This window comes from Canis lupus, chromosome 13 (genome assembly GCF_011100685.1).
Source record: "Canis lupus familiaris isolate Mischka breed German Shepherd chromosome 13, alternate assembly UU_Cfam_GSD_1.0, whole genome shotgun sequence".
Classification (NCBI taxonomy): domain Eukaryota; kingdom Metazoa; phylum Chordata; class Mammalia; order Carnivora; family Canidae; genus Canis; species Canis lupus.
This window is the reverse complement of record NC_049234.1, coordinates 51,523,515-51,532,791: the sequence shown is the minus strand read 5'-3', so window position 1 is coordinate 51,532,791 and position 9,277 is coordinate 51,523,515. Positions and strand designations below refer to the sequence as shown.

The window sequence follows — 9,277 nt, the reverse complement described above, 5'->3', positions numbered from 1 at the left end:
TGCAAATGAGTAAATCGGGGCAGCAGATGGTGATTTGGGGCTGAATACAGCAGCCACATTCAGGTCATGCAAGGCTTTGAAGGCAATATTGAGATCTTTAGATTCTGTTTGTTCTTGTTTTTGTTTTCTTTCTTTCTCTTTCTTTCTTTCTTTCTTTCTTTCTTTCTTTCTTTCTTTCTTTCTTTCTTCTTTCTTTCTTTCTTTCTTTCTTTCTTTCTTTCTTTCTTTCAAGAGCCCTGGGAAATTGTTAAAATTGTGTGTGTCTGTGTGTCTGTGTGTGCATATTCATGCATGTCTGGGGTATAACAGATGACAAAATTAAATTTGAGTTTTAGAAAGCTCATATCAAACTTATACAAAATTTAGATCCCTGCATGTTTTTGTCAGATTTCCTCAGAAACATAAAAGATGATATTCCTTTCTGGTATCGTTTACTCCTCTGAATGAGTAGAGTGCATTCAATTCCTAAGTGGGCTGTGTCTACTTGCAGACATGTACATCTTCCCATATTGGGTGTCCATGACAATATCTTCAAATGTTATTACTTAGTGTTTCTTATCATTCATTCTGGGCACCTGTATCTATGTGTCTTCTCGTATTTCCCCTCATCACCTGGTTTGAGTCCCAACCCAAAGGAATTGGTCTATTTTTTAATATTCGTGTTTCTTCTTTTAATCCATCTATCTCACCACCTACTTAATTTCTTAAATCCCTTTGGTATCTAGAAAAACCACTGATATCTGAGCTCAAAATCTACACATGCTCCTGCTTTTATAAAGGATTTTTTTTCAATTTGTATTATATGAAAAGACATTTTAACCTACTTTACTGTATTTTGAAAAATCATTTAAAAGCAAGAATTGGAACAAGAGTAACTACTGAGAATTAGCCTAAATTCATGGAAACACTTAATTTTTCTGGATCTGATTTTAGCCCTAGGGCAATAATGCTTTTGACAGCATATGGTTTAGATTTGGCATAAGAGTGGAAGCATGCTGAAATCACTGCCTAGGGATTCACAGTCCTTTAATACAGAAGTGTTCCAGTTAGATTTGGTCAGAGATCACAGAAGCATATTTCCAGAGAATGCTACAAGGCGTGAAATGTACTAAAGAATACAGCAATGAAACCCCAGGACCACAATTCAGCAACCATTATTAGGCAGCCTACTATATTTCAGGTAATGTATTACACATTGGGGACATGAAGATTTTGAGGTTTTGGTCCCCTATTACAATTACAACTTTGACCTAGTTCTTTCCTCAAACAGCTTATATTATAAAGAGACAAGAGATACCTAATAACAGAATGTAAAAGTACTAGCTACGCATTTCTGCTAAAAAGGCTATGAGAATCTAGGGAAATAAGCTATTTGCTCCAACAGCGGGGGAGGAGGAAGGTATTACAGAGTAGTTGACATTTAATCTGTGATATAAAAAAATGAGCATGATGTTTCTCGGTGTGGGCAATGACATTTCAGGTAAATGGAGAAATAGGTGCCAAAGAAAGGAGATGGGAAATTGCATGGTCAGGCAACGTTGTTCAGATGTACTAAAAATTATGTACAGGCATACAATCAAGGATATGGGAATTAAAAAGATAGGTTTGTATCAGTTCACAAGTAATATGTTATAAGGACTGATGCCCAGCTTCAAAATACTTTAAGCCCTGATTGGATAAAGGTGATTTTGTGTTGCAAGTAATCCTATCTACTCTATAATCACAAAAAATGCATTCTAGAAGAAAACACTATTCCAGGCCTCAATTTATCTCTATGATATCATTGTCAGCATTGTCAGTATATAATACAAAATAAACAGGCATACAAAAAGATGATATATCCTAATTGATGTCAAGAGCAAGAATAAAGAGTAGATTGAGTACAGAAATGGATTCTAAAAAATAATACATTAGGAAAAAAATGAGAAACAGGGTAGAGAATTCCCACAGTCAAATGCAAACTATTTTAAAGTTTTAAGGAAAATTCTATATTTAAAAAATTTACAGGTGTATTTATTCATTTAATAGACGATTCAAACATAGATTAGACATAACAGAAAAGATTATCTGCGACTGAAGTATAGGTAAGAAATAGTATGCAAAAGAAAACACAAAAAGACAAAAGTTAGAAAACCAGAAAAAAATGAGAAAGATGTAGGCAATACAATTTCTAGCATAACATACTGATAATATAAGTTTTTAGAAAGAAAAAAGAAAGACAAGAGTAACTACAAGTAACTAGAAAGAAACAATATTTGAAGAGATGATGGCTCAGAGTTTTCAAAAAACACAAATGACAGCAGATTATAAAATCAAGTTATTCCAAACTAAAGAAGTATAAGGAAAACCATATTTAGGTAGGTTATAAGCTGCTAAAATGTAAAAACAAAAACTTCTTCAAAGCAGCCACAGGAAAAAAAAAAGACATATCTGAGGAGGAAAAATAAAATAAAAGTGATAATTAGCTTCTTAAGAAATAATGCAATTTCAGGGCACCTGGCTGGCTCAGTTGGTAGAGCAGACCACTCTTGATCTCAGGGTTATGAGTTTGAACTCCACATTGGGTGTAGAGAGTGCTTTTATTTTATTTATTTATTTTTTTAGAGAGTGCTTTTAAAAAAGGAAAGAAAGAATGTAATTTTAGGAGATAGAAACATATATCATAAAAAGTTGAAAGAAAGTAACTACCAACGTAGGACTTTCTACCCAGTGAAAAGTATTCTTCTAACAAAACCAAACCAGACTTGTTCTTCCAGCTAAACTGGGATTTACTTGGACAGCAATTTCTCTGCCAACAGAAACAACCAGAAAAATGAAACTAAATTTATGAAAGAGTTTTCAAGATCTGGACATCAGGCAACAAAGAAGAGTCATCCCAGAAACACAGGAAAAAAATAAGGCCAGTCCTATGACTGGCCCAGTTTACTGCTTTGAGACATTTCTAGCTTGCAGCATAGGAGGTGAACGCATGCAGATATAGGCAGACTTCCCGAGTTTAAAAGACAGAGTTTAGGGGCATCTGGGGGGCTCAGTTGGTTAAGTATCTGCCTTAGGTTCAGTTCATGATCCCCTGTGTTTTAGCTTCCAGCTCCCTGCTCAGCGGGGAGTCTGCTTCTCCCTCTTGCTCTGCCCTCCTCCAACCCCTGTTTCTGCTTTCTCTCTCTCTCTTACTCTCAATGCTCTCTTCTCTCTCTCACATAAATAAGTAAAATTTTGAAGAAGAAGAAGAAGAAGAAGAAGAAGAAGAAGAAGAAGAAGAAGAAGAAGGAGGAGGAGGAGGAGGAGGAGGAGGAGGAGGAGGAGGAGGAGGAGAAGGAGGAGGAGAAGGAGGAGGAAGAGATAGAGTTTAGGGTTCTGGGAAAATAAAGTAACCTGAAATTACTAGACAGACTACCAGAGATAGGAAAGCTCATAGAGAACACCAAAGATCTGCAGAGAATCCTCTTCAAATTTTCCACAGAGAATTATTAGTGCATGCATATGAGAAAACTACTTGTAAAAAAAAATCCAAAAAGATTAGAAGAAACATACCTGGCATTCACACATGGTGGGTGGGCCTATTTTCACCAGCCAGATGGGAAAATCTCATAATTCATTTGGCATTGAGTACAGTGCACAGAAAAGTCTTGCTTCAGTAGTAGGAAATAATTAGGTCAAGATTAAACACTGATTGTCTTCTGCCAAATAAGTCTTAAAAGCAGGACATGAAAAGATCACGATGATTCCAAGTAAATTAACTATGTCCCAGAACAAACTCAAGAATATTTACAAGAATACAAAATTATCTAGCTCCTTGGTTCCCAGCAAGGTGAAATCTACAACCTAAGCAAATATTATCAGGTACAGAAAGAGGCAGTAAAATACTTTAAATTAGGATAAAAATCAATCAAAGTTGATTAAGAACTAATACATGTTAGATTTAGCAGATAAGGATATTAAAGCAGTTATTAGAACATACTTAATATGTTAAAAAGTAAAGTGGAAACATTGAAAATATTTTTTAAAACCCAAAATAAAACTGAGAGATGAAAACTTTAGTAAAGAGGAAGAAAAATGTACTGAATGGATTAAAGTCAGATAGAAAATTTCAGAAGAATAAATAGGAAACTTGATGATACATCAATAGAAGCTATCTAAATTAAACACATAGGGGAAAAAAAAACTTTAAAATGAAGAGTATCAGTGAGTTGTGGGGCAATTTCAGGGACCTGACATATGGGTAATTGGATTCCCCCAAGGGATAGGATAGAAAAGGAGAAAATAAAACATTCATTGAAGAAAAAATTGTCCAAGATCATCCAAATTTGATGGAAACTATAATTTCAGATCTAACAAGTTCAATGCAACGAAGTAAATCACTTGAAATGATATGATGGTAGCATATATACAACCAATAAAAGCAAACCAATAAAAAAAAAAAAACAAAGTTCATAGTTTGTAAGACAATAAAAAAAGTTCATAGTTTGTAAGACAAAAATAGAAATTAATTGGAATCATGAAAAACTAACAAACAAAAACCTCAATTTAAAAAGAAGACAGGAAAAAAAGGAGAAAAAGGGAACAAAGAACAAATGAGGCAAAGAGAAAAAAACTAAGCAAGACGACAGACTTAAATCTAACTATCAATAATCACACTAAATATAAACATATAAAGTATAATGTAAAGGCACAGGTAGTTTAAAAGTAAAATAATGACAAATATAGACCATGTTAACTTCAATCAAAAGAAAACTAGAATAGCTACAATTAATATAAAAAAAACAAGTTTTAAGGCAAAAACTTTTGCCTGGGATAAACAGATATTCTGTAATGATGAAGGGATCCGTTCCGGTACAGGTATCTGGTTAATTCATAGTATTAGATAGATCTATATATTCACATGCTGTGACACATAGAATATCTAGGTATATAAATTGATTTCATTTCTCCCTTAAATTAAGGACATATCTATAGATCATTTTATTATAAAAATGGAGCACTATAAAATAGTTGCTACTAAATATTCGTATTGGTGCGACAACATAGATGAACCTCAGAAACATCGTAGAAGTGAAGGCAGCCAGATTAAAAAAAAAAAAAAAAACACATATTCTGTGGTTGCAATTATGTAAAATGTTTAAAAGATAAAATTCATCATTGTGAAAGAAAGTAGACCAAAGGTAGTCTGGGAAAAGATAGGACTGACTGCAATGGAACACAAGAGTACTTTTTCAGGTGCTGCAAATATTCGATAGTTTGTGTTGTGGTGGTTGGATAGATATATAGACATACTCATCAAAACTCATTGAATTATATGCTTAGAGTATTTCCATTTTATTTTAGGTAATTTATATCTTAATAAAATTTATTAAAGCATTTATGATAGAATAAAAGGAGGGTGTTGGCTCTGGCAAGGTTGAAAGCTGCTGACTTAAATCTCCATTTCTCAAGCATTTATTGAGCTCATTTCTTTCTGTCACTTACACTCACCTCTTTTTTTTTTTCATCACTAGCAGTTGGTGGGAAAAAAAGTATTTACCTTTCTTTTATTATAATGTAATCTATTTCATTCCCTATCAAGCTACCACCAAACAACTCAAATGGCACATCAAAGTGTTTGTTAAGCAAGTGTGATTCTCTGGGTTAAGAAAACTTTTGCCGTGTGCTTTAAAATTGAAATATTTTGCCCCAGATAATATAAAATAAATTATTAAAAAATCAAAGTTGTTAAGAAATTTTGGATTCTATTTTTTTAATATATATACATACAAAGAAAAAAGTTTTTATTACTGCCATTTATGGATGCCTGTGATGACGGAACACTGGTAAAGTATAAAACGTGAGGAGTTTCGTGCTTTAATAACATGAGATTTACGCGTGCCCCACCCCTCTTTGTAATCAGTAACATTACTTTTCTTCTTTAATAACATTACTTTTCAAAATGGTTATTAGAACAAGTAGGAAAGATTGCATATGCAGAGAACTGCACGTGTCTAATAGAGATCTTCATTCACTCACTCACAGACACTTTCAGCTCAGCAGTGGTCCTTTCTAGATTGAACTTCTCAAGGAGATGATTATCAAATCAGAGAATGATGTCCCAGGCCTTAGCCTGGCATTTGCAAGAACTGTTGTATCTAGGATTGAAAATAATTGCAAAACATATCAGTGATTGCTGAGTCAAGCTGTGCCGTATCTGTCACCAAGTTACCACACATTCCAGATTAGTTTATACTTAGTCTTTACTCAAATTATGCTTGTGGGAAATAGAGTAATATATATTTAATTAATGTTATCATGGCTGAAAGTTCTGACATTCCAAATCAAATGCAATGTTTATTAATAATAATAATATAAAACATTAGCTACATTCTTCCTGACAGTCAATGGGTCAAATGAACAAATAGTTCACAAGTGAACCTCATTTTAGTTGAAAATCTAATGCACGCTCATTAAGGGCTGACACTGTTTCAGAAAATACCATGTGTTTGGATAATAGAGCATCTCTGTGCTTTTCACCTTTAAAACTACTTCCTAACAGAACTTATGAGATTTGGGATGCAATGTTTAGTAGGCAAAAAAAATTAACATTCTCACTTATCTGTCTTAGGTTTTGTTTATTGGCAGCATAAACACTGCGCAGAAAGTCAGAAATATTTAACATATATGTGCTGAAATATTTGTATGTTGATAGTATCAAGAGATGTATGTTGCGCTTTTATGCTTAGACCTGTGATATATATTTTTTCAGATGTAATTATATTTCACAGGGTCCATTAATACCTGATACATATTATACACACACATATCAGATAAATATAATTAAACATATTGTAGCATATATGCTTTATATGTGTGTGTATGTGTTAAAATGTATCTTATATAAGTTTTAAATTATTTTTATTTCATTGCATAAAAGCTTAATTTAAGGGAGAAAACTCAATCAATAAAAGGGGTAACAAGAATTAAAAATTAAGATTTATTTACTTTATATTAGTTGTTTCATTTAATCTTCTTAAAACTGGGAAATACTAGAATGTCCATTTTGCAGGTAAAGAAATGAAGATTATAAAATAGTTAATAAGTAGAATAGAGGGCTTCATACTTATGCTTATAAGCTTCTATTAATTCTGAACTATGTAAGTACAAAGGAAGTACAGTATATTGATTAAATAGGCTTGCCATCCAAGCCAAATGCTTAGCTCTTATAAATTTCAAACAATTGAAATCATCATGGCAATTCTTTCCAACTCTGAGATAATCAGAGCCAAAGTTTAGTCAGGATGTTTAATAAATCTAAAGATTCGTAAATAAAATGCACCAACGCCAATATCAGGGATCCATGATCAAAAGGCCAAGTGACGCTACTGAATGTGCCAGCATTCTAGTGAGATTAGGGAGATTAAAAAAACAAAACAAAAACTTACCATTCTATTATTTCAGTAAACATTAAAACTAGCATTATGTCTTTAAGTGTCTGCTATAATTTATACCAAAAACTAGGAAAGCTATTAATGGAGTAAATTAGTATTTAAAATCAAATGCATATCCATTTAATTACTTGATCAATTACTTAATTTTTAAATCTTTTTTCTAAGATTTTTATTTATTTATGAGAGAGAGAGAGAGAGAGACAGGGAGAGAGAGAGAGGCAGAGACACAGGCAGAGGGAGAAGCAGGCTCCATGCAGGGAGCCTGACGTGGGACTCGATCCCTGGTCTCCAGGATCACGCCCTGGACTGAAGGTAGCGCTAAACCGCTGAGCCACCCGGGCTGCCCTATTTTTTTTTTTAATTACTTAATTTTTTAAATGATATATTTCCTGTTCCTGAATACTCAGAAGCTTCTGATATGCTTCTCAATTACATCTTGTTCTCTCAGCAGATATCATTAGCAGGATGGAGCCCCTTGTTCTTCCCACAGAGATTAATATAATGGCCTCTATTTGGGAATTTCCTGAATTGAAAAGCCACCCAGAAGATAATATAGCAGGCATCTATAACTTCTGTTGTCTGTGCTCTTGGAGGTTTGTTTCAATTCACTATATAATGATTTTAGAGGTTAGCCTATTGTTTGGTACTTTACTGGATTAATGAAAATAGGTTATCTATGATATCCACCCTTTTTTTAATGTGTCATTTTAGGAGATGAAGTAGTGTGTGATTCATCCTAGATTATGTTTTTGTGCCCTTAGAAGTCTATATTTCCTGAGCTTATCATGATGACAATGTTTATAGTCTGGTTATATATCCAACATTATACAAATAGTTCTTAAAAGAACTAAGGAGCACATGACAAAAAAATAAGCCAAGAAATCCTTAGAAATACACATGATCAAATAAACATATGCACACCTATTTTAATCATTGTATTGCTTTTATGGGTTTCACTTGTTAATTGTAGTCATTATATGAAATTATTTCTATAAGATTATCTTAGCTCATGGCTATCAGAACTTGTAGGAGAAAAAAAAAAGAATTAATGGCTTTAGAAAACAAACCATCAGGGGCACCTGATGGAGACTTAGTCAATTTAGCACCCGACTTTTGGTTTTAGCTCAGGTCATGATCTTGGGGTCATGAGATTGAACCCAGCATGGGGCTCCACACTCAGCAAGGAGTCTGCTGGAGATTTTCTCTCTCTCTCCCCCTCACCCCACTCACTCTCTCCTTCTAAAATAAATAAATAAATCTTAAAAAAAGGATATTTTTTAAAAAGAAATCATCAGCCTTAGGAAATAATTAGAAATTCATTTCATAAGTGTTCTATGAACTTTGTCAAATCTTTCACATATTGTTATTATCATTTTACAGGTAAGAAACCTGAGGCTAAGAGACTGTGCATTCTCTTTGGTCCAATGTAAATTAAAATGTTGAGAGTTGAACTTGAATCCAAGTCTTATGTCTCTACAGTCAGCACTTTATCTAATATAACATAAATAGAAATGGAAAATAACTTTTTTTCCTCCCTTCCTTCCTTCCTTCCTTCCTTCCTTCCTTCCTTCCTTCCTTCCTTCCTTCTTTCCTTCCTCTCTTGTTCCCACCCTCCTTCCTTCTTCTTTTCATGCATCTATTCTTGTATTAACATTTCTGTTAAAATTTTTTAAAAAGGTTTAAGAGTGACAACCTCAGAGTCCTAGAAATTCAAGCTTGATTTAAAGGCTTTTTGAATTTTTTTTTTAAGTACTCATAAAACGTCCATACAATGCATGTAGAAAACTAAGTGGAAAAATTTGTGCTTATGTGTTCCCACTCATGGATATTGGAATTCTCTTAAAGTAAGTATTATGCAACAATCA

At 33.3% G+C, this 9,277-nt stretch overlaps 1 long non-coding RNA gene across 4 annotated transcripts in view; it reads right to left on the bottom strand.

The window, feature by feature from the left end:
* Positions 1-5,723: 5,723 nt before the first annotated feature.
* The window catches only part of LOC111098474, a 75,656-nt gene continuing 72,102 nt past the window's right edge, over positions 5,724-9,277 (bottom strand). For 2 of the 4 annotated variants that reach the window (XR_005368389.1, XR_005368388.1), the window contains exon 3: positions 5,730-6,116. This is a non-coding gene — a long non-coding RNA (uncharacterized LOC111098474). Of the gene's footprint in view, positions 6,117-9,277 lie in introns of all 4 variants that reach the window. The other 2 variants (XR_005368387.1, XR_005368390.1) reach the window with 2 other exon arrangements.